Source organism: Catharus ustulatus, chromosome 3, assembly GCF_009819885.2.
Source record: "Catharus ustulatus isolate bCatUst1 chromosome 3, bCatUst1.pri.v2, whole genome shotgun sequence".
NCBI lineage: Eukaryota > Metazoa > Chordata > Aves > Passeriformes > Turdidae > Catharus > Catharus ustulatus.
Genome location: NC_046223.1, coordinates 30,617,797 through 30,639,986, shown reverse-complemented (window position 1 = coordinate 30,639,986; position 22,190 = coordinate 30,617,797). Strand labels below are relative to the sequence as shown.

General features: G+C 39.9%; 1 protein-coding gene across 2 annotated transcripts in view; it reads right to left on the bottom strand.

The window, feature by feature from the left end:
• The window catches only part of LRFN2 (leucine rich repeat and fibronectin type III domain containing 2), a 150,895-nt gene extending 129,587 nt beyond the window's left edge, over nucleotides 1-21,308 (bottom strand). Inside the window, exons 1-3 of one of the 2 annotated variants that reach the window (XM_033056159.2) lie at nucleotides 20,928-21,308; nucleotides 20,201-20,408; nucleotides 19,000-19,123 (exon numbers count right to left, since the gene is read on the bottom strand). The gene's annotated coding sequence lies outside the window, so the exon portion shown is untranslated. Of the gene's footprint in view, nucleotides 1-18,999; nucleotides 19,124-20,200; nucleotides 20,783-20,927 lie in introns of those variants that run through there. The other variant, XM_033056160.1, reaches the window with a different exon arrangement.
• Between the last annotated feature and the right edge of the window lie 882 nt (nucleotides 21,309-22,190).

The following is a 22,190-nucleotide window of genomic DNA, read 5'->3' as shown; positions in this document are numbered from 1 at the left end:
CTCACCCCTAGATGGTTGTTTAAGTTTAAGGAAAAGCCACAATTAGTACACATATTGGCAGGTGCATCTCAAGTGCCTCAAAGAGCTGGGACCCGTGCTGGGGCACAGGCTTACTCCTCTGTGAGCTCAGGTGAAGTTTATTCCTAAATATACACCTATGGACAAAGGGTAAAGAAGACAAGCAGGACCAAAAAAACACATCAGATAACATCAATTTAAGATAAAATTATTTTCACTGATTTCAGTTAGAGCAGAATTTGGCAGTTGGGATAATGCCTGAGAATCCCACAGACAAAGTGCTTTTTCCAAAATGAAAAAAGATTGTTAAGAACCAGCTATTGCAGACCTGAGTATTTATGTAGCAGCCAAATTTTCTAAGTTATTTTATGCTCATAAATTCTATTTTGGGATCATTAAGGGGAAAAAAAAGCAAACAAAAAACAACCCACAAAACACCAGAGCACTTAGCACCCTATCTGCATTCAGTATGCTGAGCACATTTGAAAAATCTGACCTTAACTTATACTCTCTAATAGACTCAAAATGTATTTTTTGAAGGAAATGTGCTTGATGCTATTTTAGTGACAAAAGGACAGGGGAGAAAAGTGTAATCACAGTCATTTGAAACCGGGTATCTAGTATGCCAAAGTACACCCGATTATTCTTCCCTGTTATTCATCACTTTGTCTCAGGTTGTCTTGTGCCAGATACATCAAAACTGTGATTTTTGTTTTGTTAGAATCTCTGTATTAGAGAGAGACCAAAATTAAGAATAAATTGTTAAAATACATACGATATTCCTCATGCAGGGCTATGAAAGACCTTAAAGCCTCAAATTAGCTGGGAAGGATGAAAGAAGAAAAAATATTTTTAACTTTGAAAAATGATGCACAGGTTAAAAAGATGTGACTTTTGTGGCTGAGAAAAATCTGTTCCGATTTTTAAATTGTGAGGAGCCCAATTTAAACAAAATTCTCTTCAAAATTTTCTCCTATATTCCTTACACAAATCCTTATGCTTAGGCAAGAATGCAAGTATTTTAATTTGTGTTTCTGCCTGTTATGTTGCTGGCTTTTATTTCATCTTTCTTGTCTTGATTAGCAGGATTAGGCAAATTAATCCCTCTCTCTGCAGGAATCCATTCCATGTCATGGTTTTCCTGAATAAACAGGTAAATGGATGCTCAAGTCTGACTCTCAAAATACTTAAGCAACAATTTTTAAAAGTACAGTAATTTCACGATTATAAGCCGCACTGAGTATAAACCGCACTTCCGGGTGTTGGCAACTTTTCGTTCTTCGTCCACACATAAGCCGCACCTGATTATAAGCCGCACGTTACAATGCAGAGTGTGATAAAAGGTATCTGTTCTATCACCATCTGTTGAGGGTGGGGGCAGTGATCCTTATCTCAACTGCAGATATTCTGCTAATGGGCCATCCATTGAAACCAGGCAGGGCATTGTTCTTTATCTTTTCACAAACCATCCTTCCTCCAGCGAGTCATTTTCTGCTAATGGCCATTGAGTCCCACTGTGGGACTGATAAAATTACTGCATCCCATTGGAAGTTGCTCCAGGCAGGGGGAAGAGCCCAGCATTTCTTACCAAGATAAAAACAGAGGTTTTGGGACACTAAGGGAGCCCCTTTCTCCACTGGACTCCAGAGGAAAACTGGATTTCTCCACATTACCACTGGACCTCTGGAGGGAAACTGCACCTTCTACAGGTTGTACTCTGACTTTGTCAGGGTTTGGAGTTTGTTTCTTTGTAGTACTGTATTTCTATTTTAATTTCCCTAGTAAAGAACTGTTATTCCTAATTCCCATATCTTTGCCTGAAAGCCCCTTGATTTCAAAATTATAATAATTTGGAGGGGGGCGGTTTACATTCTCCATTTCAAAGAGAAGTTCCTGCCTTTCTTAGCAGACACCTGTCCTCCAAACTAAAACAGTAACTTTTTGTTCTTTGTCCATATATAAGCCGCACCTGATTATAAGCCTCACTCTGGGTTCGGGCCAAAATTTTAGTCAAAATGGTGTGGCTTATAATCGTGAATATCAGAGTGGAAAAAACCCAAACAATAAAACACCCCAGAAAAATCAAGAGGTTAAAATCCAAACAACAAACTCCACAAAATCCTGCATGGCCTTGTTTTGAGAAACTGTCTTGATTCAATTTGAAATGCACAAAGAGTAAATAATATCAAATGGTCCTTTATCCAGCTGCACAGGGACCATGGACACACAAACACATGGAAGCACAGGACTACTGGAATCACAGGGTTAGGAGAGAATTATTATTTTTCTGAGATGGTCCACAATAGTTCAGAAACTGGAGAAGAGAGTCTTAAAAAAGGCAGTGCTATAAAAGGTAGATTGTGCCACACTAAGCTGTCTCATCTGGTGTTCAGAGTGATGATTTCTGAATGCTTATACCTAACAAGACTTACTATTACCTACTGTTTATTCACTGCCACCCTACAAGACCCTTCAGCTCTACAAAAGAGAAGTGGTTTTATTTGAAACCTTTCCCCACTGAGATGTGCAAGCAAGAGCAGAGAATTCAGACATTTGTGTTTTCCCACAGAGAGGAAACAGAATCCATCTGCCACAAAGCTTTACTGGTGTGTCTTTATGGCCTGAGTGCAGCCCTGCCAGAAGAGACCACAGAGCCCATTGCAACTTATTACCTTGCCAGGATTTGCAAAATTTACTACCAGGAAAAGTTAAAGTCCTTCTTTTTGGTCTGCCAAGAAGCAAATTTCTCTTCCAGGTACATCTACTTATAGATAAAAGACATATATATATTAAAAATGTAGATAGATTAGATATAGATGATATAGATAGATGATAGATTAGATGTAAATATAGATAGATAGATAGATAGATATAGATATAGATAGATATAGATTATATAGATAGATATAGATATAGATGATATAGATATAGATAGATAGATAGATAGATAGATAGATAGATAGATAGATAGATAGATAGATAGATGATATAGACACAAACATATATGTAAAATCTTTGCTGGGAAGTATCATCACAAAGCCAGATATGGCACAATTGCCCTTCTTTCAATCTCCTGGTCATACAAAAAGAACAGATATAGTGAATAACAGCCAAAAAAAATATAATTGAGATAAATTAAACTACATGGATTCAGGTGATACAAAATAAGGCTGTTAAAGGCATCCCTCTGAAGGAAGCTATCACTGGAAGGAGAGGTCCTGCTTGGCCATGGATATTGTTATCTTAACAAATGGGGTGAATGATTTTGCTTAAAGAGAAAGGGGGGTAGATACTTTTAAAATCACAGCAGTAATTGTAAAGCTGAATGGCAGTTTAAGGCTTCGTCCTCACTTGCAGCACATAATTGAGGCACTATCATTACCTCATTACCCAAGCACACTGCTGTAAGCTTTGAAAATGGCCTCTAAAGGGCCACTGACACCGCTTGAAGAGTTTTGAGAAAACATTATATTTAGGGACAAATATAATTATTCACCACGTATTTTCTTACTCAGATGAAAGGGCTGCATTGCAAGCCACAGGCAGCAGACAGCAGGAGCAGCCTGAATGAAAATACACAAAGTGAGAGCCATGACACCACCATGAAAATTTGGTCCTGGTGATTTAATGATGCATTTGTTCACTTCCCAGTACCGTGTCCCAAGCAGAACAAAGAGATAGTGTCATATACCTGTGCTGCACTAACCCTAACCCTATGCCAGGCATTGGGTCTCACTTGATATCGTCTCTTCCTCGTCTCCAATATTGTTCATGATATTTTTTCGGGTTTTGGACAGCTCTTGTAATTTTCCACAGTCTATGCCGTCAAAACTCATACAAAATTGAAGACAGGAACCACAGCAGTGTGAGGAAAACCACACAGCTCTTGCACTGGTCCTGGAAGCACATGCATGAGTTTTGTGTGCTCCCATCAGTGGCACTCCAGAACAGGTTTTCTTTGCTTTATGTGAACAGGTTTAAAACAACTTGGAACTGCCTGTTGAAGAGACAGCCTCCTCGCTTCCTCTTCTAGGTGTCTCCTGATTCCCATGCTGTCCATCTGGAATATCTCCTCCTGGCCAGGTGCAATCATAAAATGATGCTTCCCAGCCCACTTAATTGTCCTCAAGTGACAGATGGGATTTGACTATAGCTGGTAAGCCGTAAGTACATGAAGCAGATGAGCAGTTAATTAGCATTGCTAGTGTTTCTGTACAAATATCTATAGAAACTACACATCAAAAGATGGCCTTATCAAGCCAGTTAGTCCATCTTCTCTCTTCTAACACATTTCTTATCTCATCCTGTACATTAAAAGTTTTGAGCTCCCCTGCACCCAAAATGCTTTTAAATCTTTTAAAATCTTAAAGTTTCTATCAACTTTCCTTAGGAGACTATTTCAGTCTAATGAATCTTGCTGTCAATAAATCTTTTCTTTCCGTTCAGCCTAAAGATAGTTCTTGAAATATTGTGCAGGAAAGAAGTTTAAAAAAAGGGAAAAAATCTGATAACTCTGTAGAACAATTTCTAAAAACGGTACTGTGCCTTCATGTTTCCTAGGACACATTAGCACTTCTGTAAATGGTTGTATTAGAAAAAGAATCAGTGCAGTTTTCTCTTGGGAGTAAGTTGCATTTAATCCTGCCACATTACACAAATCTAGATATTCCAGTCATTACATCTAAAAAAAAAAAAAAGAGAGAGAGAGAACAAAAGACTATAGGGTAGAATTGAATGAGGTGATCCAAGGAATAAAGGTAATGCAGTCATGATTTCTTATATTGCAGGTCAAAACCCAATGAGCCTATGACTCTACCCAAGAAGAGGGTCTCACAAATTCTTTTATTTATTATTCAAAACAGACAGAACAGGCTGGAGAATTTTGGCTAAACAATCCCCTGCTGGGACCCAACTATTTCATAAAATAATTCAGGATTTCCTTAGGTTTACAGAGCACCTTGGCAACACCTGAAAAAAGCTTTTAAAAATTTAATGTATTTCTTCTCTATACCAGCCTCCTGATGCTCTGATATGCTGAGTCTTGAGAATTATATTTGCAGTTCATCACTAAAGAAATTTAACAAAATAAGACACATCAGCCTAGAATAAAATGAGCCCTTCTGACAACAGTTATCTTGTTGATAGTTCTTTAGTCTCCCGGCCCCCATCCTATTTTGTCTTGGTTTAGAGGCTTCCCTCTATTCCTGTCTGTCTGAAAACTCTCCTCCAAAGGATTCTCCACCAGCACAAGCAAAAAATTCCTTGGAAATGCAAGGCAGGTGCCAGTGAAAAATCCCACCCATATGAAACTCATGTGAGCCAGATACTAAAAGCATACCAAAAATCTGAAATCAAATCAGTAAAAGTCATAGAAACCATACCTGTTTATCAGTCAGAGGTTTACTTGAGTTTCCCCTATTTGCCATACCTTCTAATTTGTTATAGGGATTGAGGGCTATATACAAGAGCTCAGACTCCTGCTCCAACAGAAACTACAGCCTTCCAAGAGATCTCTTGTCTCTACATTCAGATGCTATCCTTATTAAACTTCTAGAAGAGCAATTTCACATTAGAGAAAGAATAATACTCTTCCTTTTTCCAGCTTAAGAGGTCCATAATTCCCACTAAACTTTTTTTCTCAATAAGTAGATGAATGCCTACCTGTTCCAGCTGCCAGAGCTCAGCAGCAACTTCCTCGTTGTCACACCAACACAGCCAGCCACTGCAACTATTGAAGAAGCCCAAAGAGCAGAGAGAACAATTTTCACCTGACTAGGAGTGAAATACTACAAAAGCTATCTGAAATTTTTGAGCCAGAGACCATGAGTATTACAGCATAGTTTCAGAATCCAGGGTGCTAATAACTTAGTCAATTCAGCAGTGAAGCTTTTTCTCTGAATCTTGGTAGAATATCACTGTTTCTGCCCACATGTGCAAGAACTGAGTAATTTGCACCTCTTTGCACCCTGCTGGTGCACAGCTGTGGGCTCAGCCAAACACGGCATCCTTCTGCACCATGAGCAATATAGGAATCAGTACCTTGAGTCAAATCAGTCTGAACAAACCTGAATCATGTCACATCTATGCTACATCCAGCCCACTATCTTGTCTCTGCTAGTAGCCAATAGGGAAAACAGTCATAAAACTTAAAAGCAATGCAAGCCTTTGGTGGTAATTTCCCAGAATACTCTCTCTCTCTCTCAGCTTCTTAGCTGCTTGTGGTGCAGCTAACATTGTTAGCTGGAGATAATGTCTTTGCATGCTTGTTTTCCTCTTTTTCAGTTCTCCAAATTGTATATAAATAAAAGCAAACAATTAGAAATCCCTGAATCCTTCAGAAAGGGTTTTCACAACTTTTCGTTATCCCAAGATAAGAAATGCTTCATTATTTTTTTTCATGGCCTGTCACTTGCCAGTTTATTCTGTTGTCCTCTAAGACTTGTATTGGAAGAGACAAGGAACAAAAATATTTTTCATGGTCTTAGACATCTTTATCATATCAAGCTAAAGTAAATCCCTCCCAATCATTCCTTGTTTAAAAGCTTATCCATTCATCCATCCATCCATCCATCCGTCCATCCATGGTCTCCTTCTCTGCATTTTTTCCAGCTCCTGTTCTAGGACCAGAACTGTGCAAAATCATTGATGAGAGCACTGAAGCTTCTTAACAGCTGAAGCTGCACCCAAATGGGCTCTTGTAGACAGAGAATTGTACTGGTGGCCCTCTGGTAGCATCTATTTATCACCAAAGGCAACAGCCAATTTCCTGTCACTGGATAACCATCTGCAGTACCTACAGAGCACTACCACTTTGTGCCAAACACAAAAGCTCACACAGCACTTCCACAGGAACGCCCAGTAGTCTTGCAAGGCCTAGACCCCTTAACTTTAATTTCTCAAGCTAGAAAGCACAGGAAGACATCTCACCAAATAAGGAGATGTTCGTAGCATCAGCTAAAATCTCTTCCTTCTGCTATTCTGCTTCATTATACAGTAAAATAAATAAAATCATGAATGAATCATTGCCTAAAAAGTCTCAGGAAATCACAAATCACATGTTTATTGATGACACAGTGAGTAAACCATCTATATTTAATAACTAAGGCTCTTACTTCTCTTATGGATTATGTGTGCTAATCACACTGGTGGTTTTTGAATATTTATTGTTGTTTTTGTCTCTGTTGTAGTCATATTTTAGAAGCTTTCACATCAAGATGAACAAGTAAACATGCTGCTGCAGAATGTATTATGGGGGGAATTAGAGTGGGACATTAAAATGGACTTTTTAACAGACTGTGCATCATCATTCAATTGAATGTCATAGGAGATGAAGCATGTCCAAGTAATTATGGGAATTATCAGTGCAGCTAACACACACGGAGAACCATCATCCTGTTTTGGGTAACCAAGGCTTAGACAGCTGAGACCGGATTGTAGTCTATAGCAGGAGGGACTAGTTGCAATCCAGACAACAGCACCAAGTGTGAAATGGGTGATCAACAGCTGCAGTGCAGAACTCGATTGGGTTTGATGGCTTTTTTTTTTCATTTGTTTGTCACTGTAGGCTTAAAGGCTGTCCTGTAAAAGCAGTAAGAAAAGCTTTGATCAAGGGACTTGGGATTTTTTTTTTCTGACTTTACAGATGTAACTATAAATCTACTAAAATATAAATTCTAAATTTTTAGATTTTTTTTAAATATATGAACCATTTATGAGCAGTTTGCTTACTTCCTCTGTGAATAACAAGATCAATGATCTTAGGTCACCTGGGATTTCTGATTTTGCTAGAATGACCATTTTCACTAGCAGAGGCTCAGGTTATGTTTACCTGCACAAGGAGGAGAGAGAGGTGAGAAGTTCTTGGTCTCTTCATCTGAAAACTAAAGGAATAAGTCAGCCATAAGCTCATGTAATTTACATCCTTTAGAACTTCAGCTGAAATAAGGAGCCCTAAAAATTAAGAGGCCAAATAAATCTTAGGTGTAGCATAATAAAAGCAGAAAAAATGTGTATGTAATATGAATAAAAGGTTTCAGTCCAACACTGGAGTAAAATAATTATATCATTTGAATTTCTCCTAGTGTGAATTTCAGCAGTAATTCAGTATGCCAATTCATGATAATAAGTAAAATATACATGAGGAAGAGTGGGTTTGTCTGGATGTATGCTTGGATGATTTCTATCATCCCAAGCAAGATGGAAAGCTTAGTATAGTTATTTCTGCTTGGGTTTCTTTGGTTGTTTGGCTTTTTGTTTTGTTTTGTGTTTTGTTTGTGGGGTTTTTTTTTTCTTAATTCCAGTTGCTGGTTCCATATTCCTCCCAAATGACTATTAAATAAACATAGAAAAAATAAACAGGAAGGTAATGCATGGGATGATTATTTTCTTCAACTCTATTAGAGCATGTAAAAATTGTGCAAAAGGGTTCAGTGGCTCCTACTTTAGCTAAGGCTTGCTATTTGAGTATACTATTTTCATAATAGTCTTACTGAAATGCAAAGCCTAAACAAAGCTGTCCAGTGAGCTTACTGGTGTAGGCACAGCTCGCTCTGTTGCCATTGCAGCACAGCTGTGGGGTTTGATCTGTTTTCCATTCCTCTGGAATTGAAAACCATTCTAGGTCACCACTGCCTCAGCCTCAGCAGGATGACAAAACCCAGTCTGATGGCTGACCTGACCAACAGCTCTGCTGCAGGCACTGCACATGGCCACAGAGCAGTCTAAACCAAAACCCACGTGCCAATTTTCTCCATTAAGGAATAGTGACTAACCCAATTCACATGGAAAACACCAAGGATAGACTCATTTGCTCAGAGTCCTGAGTGGAAGATGTGCTAAAAGCAAAGAGAGTTTACTGCAGTGTCAGCATGCCAACATACAGTCTCCAAGACCTCTGCACTCTAGGAAGATTTTGATATGAACTGCCTCATTCCCCTTTGCCATGGCTAAGGAAAATAAATCACATGTTAATGATAGCCCCTAACACATTTAAAAGTGGAGTAGGCTCAGGTTCATTTTACAAGTAGGAGAACATGAACCACAGACCATCCAACAGCATTTTTAGTATGAGTTGTATCAAGATGCTGCAGGTGACTCCTCCACCACAGGAAATTTCCTTACATTTCTCAGCTGCCTCTTTTACTTTTCAGCTGTCACAAAACATTGACAGTGAACTCCTTAATTCATTGATCATCACTTGTGTCCCCTCTCTGCCTCCTTTGCTTCTGCACAGATAATATTCCAGAGGTTAATTCAGAATTGTGATGGTCTGCTTTGCCTTGGTACAAGCCTCCCACTCAAATACCACATGTTCCTTGCCATTTCACCTTCATATAACCTGTCTTGTGAACCTTAAATTCAGCGTTTTTACAGCCTGTTTATTTATTTATTTATTTGCATAACCATCCACAAAGAACAGATCTACCAGGACAAGAAAACAAAAAAAATGAGAAAGCAAAAAAGAAAAAAATCTTCAAAGAGGGGTTATTGCTGTATGGCTATCAGTTAATGTTAAGAATTATTGTTTAGAAATTGTTTAGAATTATTGTTTAGAAGAATTATTTTAAGAAAGCATAATTTTATCAAAAATTGAAAGAAAATTTTGACTTATTTAGATTAGACTGTCTCATTAAAATTTGAAGAATATCTGCTTTCTAGAAAATATAAGAAGTTATTTTCTGTAAAAATAGCACAAGATGCCACATTAAAGCTTTAAACATGATATAAAGTTCAATTTCATTTAGAAACAAAGCTCATAAACATTCCAACCAAAAATATTTCAAAAGACAGAACATACTGAGTAATACACACCTCTCTCCCACAACAGACTCAGGAAGCTAATTTGGATAAAATCTATTCCCTAATGATAAAAGTTCATAGAATAGAATGGTTTAGGTTGGAAGGGACTTTAGAGATCAACTAGCTCTAAGCCCCCTGCCATGGACAGAGAGTGTTCCACTAGACCAGGTTGTTCAAAGCCCCATCCAAACTAGTTTTGAACAATTCCAGGGATGGGACATCCATTACTTCTCTGGACAACTTGTTCCAGTGCTTCACCAAGCTCACAGGGAAGAATATTTTTCTAATGTCTAAGCCAAACTGGCCCTCTCTCAGTTTGAAGCCATTTCCCCTTCTCCTGTCACTTTCTAGCCTTGTAAAAAGTCCCTCTCCATCTTTCTTGTAGATTCCCTTCAGGTACTGGAAGATCACAGCCATGTCATCCTGAAACCTTCTCTTTTCCAGATTGAACAATCCCAGTTCTCTCAGCCTTTCCTCACAGGAGAGGTGCTCCATCTCTCTAACCATCTTGTTGGCCTCCTCTGGACTCTCTCCAGGAGCTCCATGTCCTTCCTGTGCTGGGCCCCCAGAGCTGGATGCAGTGTTCCAGGCGGGTCTCAGCAGAGGGGAGCAGAGGGACAGAATCCCCTCTCTGCCCTGCTGCCCACACTGCTGTGGATGCAGCCCAGGGCACGTTTGGCTTTCTGGGCTGGGAGTGCCATGGCTGGGTCATGTCCAGTTTCTCACCCACAGCACCCCAAGTCCTTCTTGGCAGGGCTCTGAATCCCTCCATCCCCCAGCCTGTGCTGATACCAGAGTTGTTCCATCCAGGTGCAACACCTTGTACTTGGTCTTGTTAAACTTCATGAGATTCCTGTGGGCCCTCTTCTCGAGCTTGTTCACATCCCAGACTGACTGGACACTCTTTACTAGCTCTCACTGGGTTGTGTGTCTCCTTTTGTTGACACAGCTACTCCCCTGAGTGGATCCTTTGTCTTCACTAGTCTATAAACTCTTCATAAACGTCAGTACTGCTAGGTCTCTGACACATGCTACCATTATCTCCCATCACACAGGCAGAAGTGAAAAGCAAAGTTTATACCTATGGCCAAGAATGCATCTAACCATATGTACACATGTACATATTATACATATATGTTTAATTATTTCAAAAATTGAATTAAAAGGGATCAAAAAGAATCAAAAATACATTTTTTGAGCTGAATTGCCTTTTTTTATTCAAACAGGAAAAAGATCTTTGTTTCAGTTGGACTCATTTCACCTTTCCAAAAACATTTAGTGAATCTGAAGTAGAAACATAATTACCCAAGCATTTAATTTCAAATTACCATTTCCATTTTAGAAGTGACATAGTGTACAAAAGGGGAAAACCTTTCCAAAATTAAACAAATTGAACGTTATTTTTCCCTTTTTCTTTGCAGTCAACTGTGGGCTTTTGCAAACCTTAGTAAATCCTGAACAGCCTGCTTCTTGCAAGCCTACATGGTCTTTAAGAACAAAGCGTTATTTGAAAGGTTATGCTTCCTTCCTCGTTTTTTTCCTGCAAATAAATGAAAACATTTTAATACACATATATGTCAAAGGGGCTGGTACTGTCATTCCTTTCTCCTGCACGATGCCAGGATTTACTGGATATCAATTTTAAAATGCACTTACTGTGATACAGTCTACATTTTATTTTTATTAATTTTTAATGATGGTTAGAAGTATCAATTTCAAGAAAAATATTTGCTATTATTTAATTATTACTTTATTTTTGTCTCATCCCAAGGTACTGCTGCTTCTCTGGATGACTAAAACATCTGAAAGCATGGACATTTGAATATCCCACTAGCCAAACAATCCAGAAAAATTAATGGAAATCCCAGTGACCAATATCAGTTAATCTCACCCAAAGCTTAACCTTTATCAAAAGAATTATAAGGAATCAACTTCCTCCTGAGTATCGATTTACAAAGGCCTACCAGTAAGCTCAAATATCCTTTTCTTGTGTGATGTAAATATGATTTTACTACTTGGTGCCCTATAAGCATTCAGCAATATCTGTTATTCTGTGACATGATCTAACAAAAAAACCCCTGTGTGTTGGCAAGGTAAATGTTTTTTTCTTTTTCGTGGTCAGACTACAGAAATAAAAACAAACATAGTTTTTTCAAGAAAAGGATGCAAGAATAGAAGGAGCACAAAATATGTTACAAAAGAAATGTATGGCTACAGGAGAGATTGGTTTGAAACAAAGTGGAAATTATTCTGAGAATGACAATCGAAGATCTCATATTCTTTCCAAACAGTTCTCACATAATGCTTTGTTTAAATGTTGGAAAGGCTTTGAAAATTTAATCAGGTGTGGAAAGAATGGAAGCAAAGGTCCAAAACTGTGTTCTTTTGTTCTTAAATGCTTTTGTCACTCTATGACTGAAGTCTCTGCAAACATGGTATAATCAGCTTGGGACAGGAACACACCCCAGTTTCCCATCTCGAAATACTGTGACTGCAGAAGCATCCTTCTGGAAACAGACCTGATTTGCTGCAGAAATGAAGTCTCAAAGTGTAATTTGCCTTTTACCAGATCTAGCAAGACAAGACATATTTAGGAAGAACAGCTGGCTGCAGAGTTGATTTTTGCTTTTCATGTACTTGTCAATATAAAGAAAAGAGAGGAGTGATTGTGAGAAATGTGAGGCATGATTGTGAGAAAATTACATCATGTACTAGGCTTTTTATTTAGGATTTCCTAAAAGATACTTGCTTTCTATAACAGGACTTTTGTGGAATACTGTAGTTTTAACATATGTATTAAGCTCATCACTATTTCATGACAAAACAACACCTGCTATTAAAAAGAAAAAAAAAGTTGGAAACAATTCCTCAAAGTGAAGATGATTAGACTAACATAATATAAGCAAAAAACCCCTCTGGAAGAAATAGAAAGAGAGAGCACAGCCTAACAAAGACTTTGTTCTCAGGTTTTTCTCCGCTGTGTGGTGAGCTGGTGAGCTGGTGTGTGAGCTGATGGTGGAAGGACTGGTGTATCTGCATGCAAAGTCTACCTCAACTAGGTCTCGGTTTCAGTTAGGTCACTACATCATCTCTCTGATTTAATGCTAACTCCAGCACCACAGGAGTAGCAGGATATGTCAAATGAGAGGACAAGATCAATGAGCTGTGCTGGAAAGAACTGCAGCAGCTGTTACTTGGCCCGAGGGCATTATTTATTTTTAAATGCAAATCCCATAGTAGAGATAGAATGTGGCATAACTTTGATTTTTCCATTCTGCAGTAGGACACTGACATAGGATAGAAGTCACTAGTGAACAGAAATTCACCATGTCCTATCTCAGCCTTCCTATAGGAGAATGGATTTCTTCCTTTTCTTGGCACAACCCAAAATGTAGTGAGGTTTTGTGAGATGCAGACCCTCAAGGTCGTCACAGACTTTTGTTTTTCTGCCCATTGCATTAGACAAATTAAAAAATTTTAAAAGAGGTAAATAAAAACACCATGATGATCATGAAATGCAGCCATTAGACACCCAGCACAGAAGGAAAAGATTTCAGCCCCTCAGTTGCACTCTCTCTGGTAAAGACATCATAAGAAGAGGGATCTTGTATATTTTGGAGGGTCTCTCACACTAACTTGAAAGCTTGTTGCTAGGTTCTACTAGGAATTGAGTGGTTATAAGTATTAGCTGATGATAAGAAACTCTTTGTGTTCAGTCCTGAGGAAAAATAAAAAAAGCTGCTTCACTCAACTCACTGATCCAGGGAGGTTAAAGAGTGAGACAACAGAAACAAATGCACAAAGGACTTGAGTACATTTTCTCATGTTCACCAAAAGGCTAAAACATCTAACCAAATGTTAAAAATAAATCAACCTCGAGTGTCTGAGAGAGGTACCAGCTATGCACAGTATATGACCAAAGACCCTAGTCATAAGTCTGTCTTTAGCCTAGCCTGGTACTCTGACTCAGTGGCAAAAAGGATCATGCAAGTAAGTGAAGAGACAGAAACATCTTCTTAGCTTTACCACAGTTGATTTTACTTTCTGTCTTCCCCCTCATTCTACCCAAATTTCTGCATTTTTTCTCCCAATGTTACTCTCTTTGCTCTCAGGGTATTTGCTCTCATGAATATCCATCAGGATACGTTTCAGCTTTTCTGCCCTGACTCTGTCAGTGACCAATTCTCTCCAGTTCACATGAAGCTGCTGCCACCCACCCGTGGATCTGACAGACAACATTATTAATTCATGCCCCTGAAACTTCTCCCAGCAGCCAGAGACCCACTGGCTCCAGTCAGGGTAGGCTGATGGGAGACCATGGGCAGGGGAAAGCTCATCCTCTGCGAGACTCCTGGCCACACAGCAGAACTGCAAAGTCCATGAACAACCTTCCCCCTCATCTCAAGAAGGTTTCACTGCCAAAATGCATCTGTGGAGCCGTGAACAGAAGAAGTAGCTGTGCTAATAAGGAAAGGTCACACTGTCCTTCCAAAGTGGGTGTCGGCTGAAGCATTCATGGCTCAGTGGGCTGCTTGGTCATGTGAAATGGGATTAGTGAATACTCACATATCTCACAGAGGAGTTTGTCAATTTTCAGGGATAATTACAAGATATTTTGATTATAGGCAGCTTTCAAAACAAAACAAAACTAAACAAAACTAAACAAAACTAAACAAAACTAAACAAAACAAAAAAACCCAAAACAAACCCAAAGCAGAAAAAAAACCTTGATCCTCATCTCCATGAGAGTTTCTGGAAAAAAACACATTTTCCCATTCTTCTACTGAACATTTCCAGAGGAGATAAGTTATCTGACCTGACAACAGGGAGAAAGTACAGTCAATAGTTTGGAGAGCAAGTAATCAATGTTGTACCCTTATTTAAAAACCAATATACAGTAAATATCTGCCAGCAGCAGTGATAACATTCACTTACACTGAAGATAACTCATACAAAATGCCAACTACTCCTCAGTTTAGGAAACCAACAAAATGGTCTCAGTCCAGATAATTTATTTCCTATCAATACAGTTTGGCCTTTTTCTTTCTTAGTTCAGTGTACTTGTTTCACACCCAAACCATGCAGAGCTTTCTGAGTATCAGGTGTTTACCAATTCACAGGAATATTCACAAAGGGAAGGAGATCAAATGTCAACGAAATGATTGGGAAGGTTTGATATTTATCTCTAAAGAGACAGACATTTGTTGTTGGCTACTTTTAAACCAGATAGGGAATGCTGAACAAGCCATGACAGGCACTTTTTTCTCTCAACTTTTGCTTTTGCCATTTGACTGCTCATTGTTTTCATTCTGTACTGAAAGGGCAGATAGATTTTTTAAAGTCTGTTAACTGAAGGATCTAATATAAATCCTGGTACAGACATTTTTTTTTTCCTTTCTGGCACCCATACAGGTGCTGCTCTCTTGCTGATATCACAGCCTATCCATCCTGCCACTGCAGCAGAGGATGTGGCATGTTTAAAACATCCTCTTTTCCTTTCCTGTTCTTAGTTTTTATCTTTAGACTGTAACAAAAGGGGGATTACTCATTCTGACAGACATGTATACTGAAGCTTTTCTGAGGAGCTTAGACATGACAAAAGAATGGCAGAGGGCTCTTGGTAACAGGTGCCATTTTGAGCCCCCTTACTCCTCAGACTGTTAAAGCAAATTGCTCCTCTAAAGGCTGACAAGGAAAATTTCCTTACTTCACCAATGCATGTATTTCCTCCAACCTCAATCGTGCCTGGTCATCACAATCCATGTGACTTGATTAGATTTAGGTTTTTCATAGTCTTTCCTTCTCCCAGCCAAGTCAGCTCAAACTCTACAGTTCCAACTGGACAACTGCAGCAATTTGTCTCAGTCCTGCACATAAAGATCTGTGCCCTACCTCCCCTGGCTTTGGGAAGAGTCACACTGATGATTTTCTGCACCAGTGCCACACACGTGTTTGCCAGGAATTTCAGTGCAACATTAGCTCCATTAAAATAGACAAGATGCTTTCAGCATCATGTACTTTCTGTTGATTTTATCCTTAATCCAGCTTCTGTTCTGCTCAGAACCTGCCTTGCTGTGCACTGGGATGCACCAGCCCTACCTCCCACCTTCTGACCAACCGTTGTCCAGGACCATGGATTTACTGCTATTCCAGGACCCTCTCCTCATCTCACCTCTTTCCATAACCCACAGTGGCAGCAGATCTGCCAGAGGATTAGAGACCTGTTCCTTCCTGAGGTGTGATTAGCAGAAGCCTTCTAAATGCTCCATTATATTATAATGCTGCTTATATTATTGCTGCAGCTATCCCCTCCTACCTGCTGTTTTTCAGCTGCCATATCCTCTCAATGCATAATTTTTCCATAGCTGGAGAAATTATTTCAAGAGCAATCTCTCAGAGGCCTTGATACCTCACAGCACTTGTTGCCAAGATACCCCTAGAATAATCCCTTTTGGTGAAATAAATTGGTTTCCAGGTAAGGCTTGGCAGGCAGAAGTTTTCTGGTCCCTTGAGTCAGAATGACAATGTCTACAGTTTCCTTGTCCCAAATTGAAGGTATGCAAGCCTTCTAATGGGCCTAAAATGTTTAATTCCAGTTCAACTCACAGATTTGCTTGTCCTTTAGCAAAATGGGAATTTGTGATCAAGTTTATGTGAATTATTTTCAGTTTTCATACAAAATGCATGAACTGGAAGGAAATAATAAAATTTATCTTCCAGAAAGAATGTAAGATAAGGTATTCTAGAAATTTTGTCCCTACAGATTTTTAGTCAGGAAATTTGTAAGACTGACCATTTCCCAATCATGTTTCTGTCCGTTTAAAATATTTTTTCCTGAAAAAAAAAAAGCATTTATGCTGGAAAACTCCCACTCAACTCTGCCTTCTATGTAGGTCAATAGTGATTCTGCATGGGGGCAGACCCTGACAGCACATCTTTTCCTTTCTCCCATATTTTCAGATGACCTTTTTTTTTTTAACTGAGAAGATGTTTTCAGACTTTTACTGCTGCTGCTCATTTTATATGCTGAAGTTGGTATCCTGGATTTGCCACCAATGTTTTTCCATAAAGATGAGGATATCATCAGAGACCCATATCATGGGTAAGACAAAGAAAATGACAGGAAGAGAGAAAAATCAGCAACAATGTCATATAAATATTCTGAAGTAAGGCGACAATTGCTGATCCAAGAGATGCAGAAATACTTCTAAATGACAAGATCTTTTCCCAGTTTTCCATGTCACATCACTGTGGGCCTTCTAATGACATATTTACACATTAATTTCATGACAAGGTTCATCATTGACCCATGCAGGAGGTAGTTTGAGTTCCTAGAATATAAAGTGTCACTTACAGGCTTTCCTCTCTCTGTGCCTCCTGGGTGGAGCTGGGTTGGGCAGAGAGTAACAGCTGGCTCTTCACTGCAGCACTGCATCACACTGATTTGTCATTTGTGGGGTTTGTTATTATTCCAGTGCACTCAGGTGAAACCTTTTATTTTGTCACGAGTTTCAGTTCATAACTGGGAGCTGTCCAGCCCCTTGCAAGCACATGTGGCCTCTGGACATGGACAGAGCAAATCCCAGCCCCTTGGTAAGATCCTTAGTTGCTACAGTCAAATTCTATATGGTAAAAGCAAAGTGGAAAAGGGAAATACAAGCAATGGCCTATTTGGTGTTGGGCAGTAAATTCCAGAGTCATCTGGACTGGTTTGAAGGAGCCACAGATGTCTCCCTTTAAAAAGAGTGTTATGGCTTTTCAGTTCAGCACCTGGAAGATAATTAGCCTCTCCACATAAACAAACCCTTAACAGTACACTTGGACAAACATGAAGAAAGTAAGACTGAGTGCCCAGGCCAGAAAAAAAGAGACCGAGCATATAGCTGGAAATTGCCCCTCTTCTCCCACAGGTGATCTTTGTAGGTCAGGGCAGAAATGCATTAACAAGGCAAAATGCGATTTGGGAGTGAGCAGGCACTGTCATCATCCCCTCCCTCCCCTCTGTGAGGGTGGGTAGCAAATGCAGCCTCAAGGGCTTTCAGTCCACAACCCCTCAGTAGGGAGTTAAGTCACTTGAAGAATATTCCCGCCCACTGCCAGTTAAACCTTGATAATTTTGAATCAGCCTCCCATTTTGCCTTTTGCCCACAAGTACAAAAAAAAAAAAAAGTGGGGGAGGGGGCGGATCAGATGGGTCTCTAATCATTACATTGCAAACTTGAGTCAGTGGTCAGATTTCCTCAGCAAAGAGGGGAGCAGAAGCACTCTGGCTGGGATTGCTGGGAGCTGTCAGCTCAGGTCCACCTGAGCAGCAGGCAGAGTGGAGCCTAGGGGGGCAAGGTTACAAATGCCATTTGCACTTCCCATCAGGAAAAATGGTCAGTAATGGCCCATTTGTAAATTTAAACAAGAAGCACCGAATCTGTGAAGTGCGGCATGGGGCAGAGAAGACAGCAGCAAACAGGGGTTCTGAGGCTGGGTCACATTTCTCACATCTTGTGGTGCACCAAGGGGACCCAACTTGACTGTGTGCCAGTTCCCTACACAACCAGATACTGGGGCACTTGCTCCAGAGGCACCCTAAAGAAACCAGAGCTGTTCTGGGAAGAGCACATCACACTCTCTCTCTGACCCAAGAGGTGATGCAAATCTTTAGTGGGTTTCAAGGGTTAAAATAGCGTGGTTCAGCATGAATTTTTACTGTCTCCTGGCATTGCTCATTTTTTGCATCCCCTCTCTCCCCAAGAATTAGAAGCAGTTTCAGGGAAGGTCTGGAGCTCTTGTTCGTGCTGCTGCGGCGCGGCAGCTCTGAGCAGAGCGCACAGGAGAAGCACTCAATTGTGCTCAAGTGGTGATCTGTGGGCAATGCAAACTCACCACTGACACAGAGCTAGCTGTAAACAAGGAGACTGCAACCAGCCTGGGACACGGCAAGTGTGGAAGTAATTATTTGTCTCTCCTCTTTCTCATCACAAGCCTAAATTTGCCTTAGTACAGCCTCTGTACACAGCAAGGTCCAATAAGAAATTGATCCCCTGCATGGGAATGTTTCCTCTTTCTGGAAGAACAGAAAATCCCCTTGTCAATTGTGTTGCTGGACTTATTCATGCTGAATATTGTATTATAAAGTTAAGACATGTCAATTTAATTAACTGTGAGTTTATAGACTGAAGTGACACTTACTGTTTCCCTCCCTCTTCTCGTCAAAAGAGTTTTTCTGTCATAGTAATCCCAAAGATGGAATAGATAAACCTTATTCCTCTTAATATCTCCATGGCACTGCCCCAAAACTACTAGATCAGGCAGTCTGAAAGAAAAAAAAAAAATATTCTTGCTTTAAATCAATATTATTCGTCTCTTCTGTGCAGGTAGGAGTTAGCTATTTTAAGAACCCTTCCCTACATACACTACCTCAACTAACCATTTTACATTTCCAGTTACTAATCTACCATGCTAGGACTTGTTGACTTCACTGCCAATTTCTTTTACCCCAATAGTTCCTTCCTTTCTTTATGTCCCAAGCGTACGCATATGTCCACACAAATCAGAGAGAGACTCAGCTCCCATTTTGCTATATCTTGTACTGTGCTGCCACTTAGATGCTTCCCCCACTCCAAATCTCAGTACATTTAGTCTTGCTGAGAGCATATATGTCTGCTGACGTCAGACAGACATGACATAGCAATACCTGTTTGTGTACCCCATCCCCCACGTGCCCACCTTGCCAGCTCTGGACGCCCATCACAGCGGCATCGCCCTTCCAAGAACAGCAGCCTCTGTCTGTGACAGCAGGCGCTGAGGTGGGTGCCCACTGCCCCTCCACATCCCTGACTACCTTCCCTACTCTAGCTGTTCCTACACCTTCTGTTTCTTCAAATTACATTTGCCAAGGTTCTCACACTTCTACCCTCTGGTTTTATACACAGCAGAGTTGATCTGTCCAGTAAAGTTCTTCCTAAGCTTTATAGGACTTGCTAATTCCTCAGAAAGCTGGAATTGCTTTCACAGCTTTACTCTATGCCCCAATTCTTCCTATATTAGAAACCAAATTATATCTTTCTTTTAAGCATCTTTCCATCACTGTTTAAGAGCTATCATAAAAATTCCTATCGACTCAAAAAAACTGGTTTTGAGGTGCCTTTTCATACCATGAGAGGCAGAAACCAAACTGAGATCCACTACTCTACATGAAAAATCCTATCTAAGCTAACATGAAAATGGGAGGTAAAGTTATACATTTCTCCAATGCTTTAAGATGCACGACTGAGACATTTTTTGACATCAGAGGCAGCTGTCTATAAAATGTTTTGGGTACATATCTATATATAGTTTATGTTATAACTGCACAGTATATACATACATAGCAAAAAATCCTTGCACTTACCTTTGAGAAGTAACATTTATCCCAGGTTTGGTAAAATAGTCTCAGACAGGGACTTAGACCTTCTTTCTATTCCATGCATCCTTTTTTTCAAAAGAAAATAGAATCAGAAAAATCCCAGTTGATCTCTAGCACACCAAAATGCAGACAAGATTGTTTGTCAGATGCAGGCTGATTCGGTGAAGTCCGAGCGTGCCAATCCCTGAGACTCCTTGTTCAGTAATATCCAAGCAGAAAAAAAGGAAAGAAAAAAAAAGAAAAAGAAAGATAATTTTAAAAAGTGAGTAACTTGTTCTTTTCCTGTATGATTTAAAAAACCCAGTCTTGGAGGACTAAGCAGCCTGAAGGCTTTTTGAGCATTCTGATCCTAGTGCATCCTAAGGTAACACATGCATTTCAGTATTGCAAGTCTTCAAGTTCATACAAGCAAGCCCAGGGTCTGTGTGTGTTGGGGTGGGGGGCTGAGCTGGACTGCGGGGGGAAGAGAGGCAGGGAGATACAGACACACACAGCCACGCAGAGATGGCAGAAGGAAAAACAGCAAAGTGGAGTGATCTCACAAAGTGCTCTAGATGGCAGAGCCTGCACGGCTTGTAAGACAAGCAATGTGCACACACCAGAAAAAAAAAAAAAAAAAAAAAAAACAAAAAAAAAAAAAAAAGGAAAAAAAAAAAAGAGAGAGTGAAAAACCCGAGAGAACTAGCAGGCAGCTTCAGGAATTTCTTCTTACCTCTTCTGACGATGCAACATACAGCAAGTGCTCAAGTGCTTTGTACTGCATAGGAATCCATGCAGGCACGACTCAGGCAGACCCCTCACCTCTGAAATAAACAAATGTGTAGCACAGGAAAGGGAAGAAAACCAGAAACCAGATGAAACAAGGGCACAAAAAGAAGCTAATAAACAAGTTAGATTGTCAGGGATGAGTCCTAAGTGGGCAGGAGGCAAACAGTTGGTATCGAAAGAGGCATTCAAACTCCTGGTCCTAACAGAGATTGGCTCTGTAATTATGTGGCAAAGCACTGCCCTCTAAGCCATTGCATAATAATAGAAACCTAAGCTGTGTAGACACAGCCTGACATGCTAAATCCTCAGGAGCTACACCCAACATTTGTCAGTAGAAAGCCTGTCAGTCCTCTGGGGGCGGAGGAAGAGGAGGGAAGAGAGAAGAGGAGAGAAATTTTACTGCAAAATGCATAAGCTGCAGTTGCAAAGAGCTCTCAGGTGGTGCCAATGCTTGAAATGCTATAGTGGAAGTCATATATATCTGTATCAGTGTAGGAAAAGATAGATAAAAACCATATGTGGCGCTTAGGGACACAGTTTAGTGGTGGATTTGGCAGTGCAGTGTTAACAGTTGGATTTGATGATCTTGAAAGTCTTTTCTGAAAGAAAACCATCCTATGATTCTAATAGCACTGTCAGCTCCATTCATTCTATTTAACTCTGGAAACAATTTTCCCTTGCTGTGTTTTAGAAACTTAAATGACAAAGAGAAGAACATATACAGGGGTTGCCCATGTTAAATAGAATTATTTCTAATGCTGATGGCAAGAAAGTGAGGGTAGTTCTCCCTTTGCACTGAACAGTATTGCAATGTGTAAATAAAACTTGAACTGAGGTAACAGAACTCATGAAGATTGATCAGCCTTTCCAATTTACCGGTGGATTCCTCTCTCCAGCCCTCCTGACACAGAGACACTCATTTTCTTCTGCCTCTCTTGGTTGAAGAGGCTTCTAGACAGAGCCAGGGAAAAGATGAGCACTGACTGTAAAAGAGGAGGAAAAAAATCTATCTTGTTCAACTTACTACACACCAGTATCAATGCATCAACTGAAAGAGCAACTAATAATGGACATGGAAGGAATAGAAAAAAAAAAAAACAACCACCAAAAACAGTCACAAAAACAAACCAAGAAAGTAGTATCATTTTGCAGTGGAAATTTACCTGAAAATTGTGGCCCTGGGTCACACCTATGGTTCATTTAATCC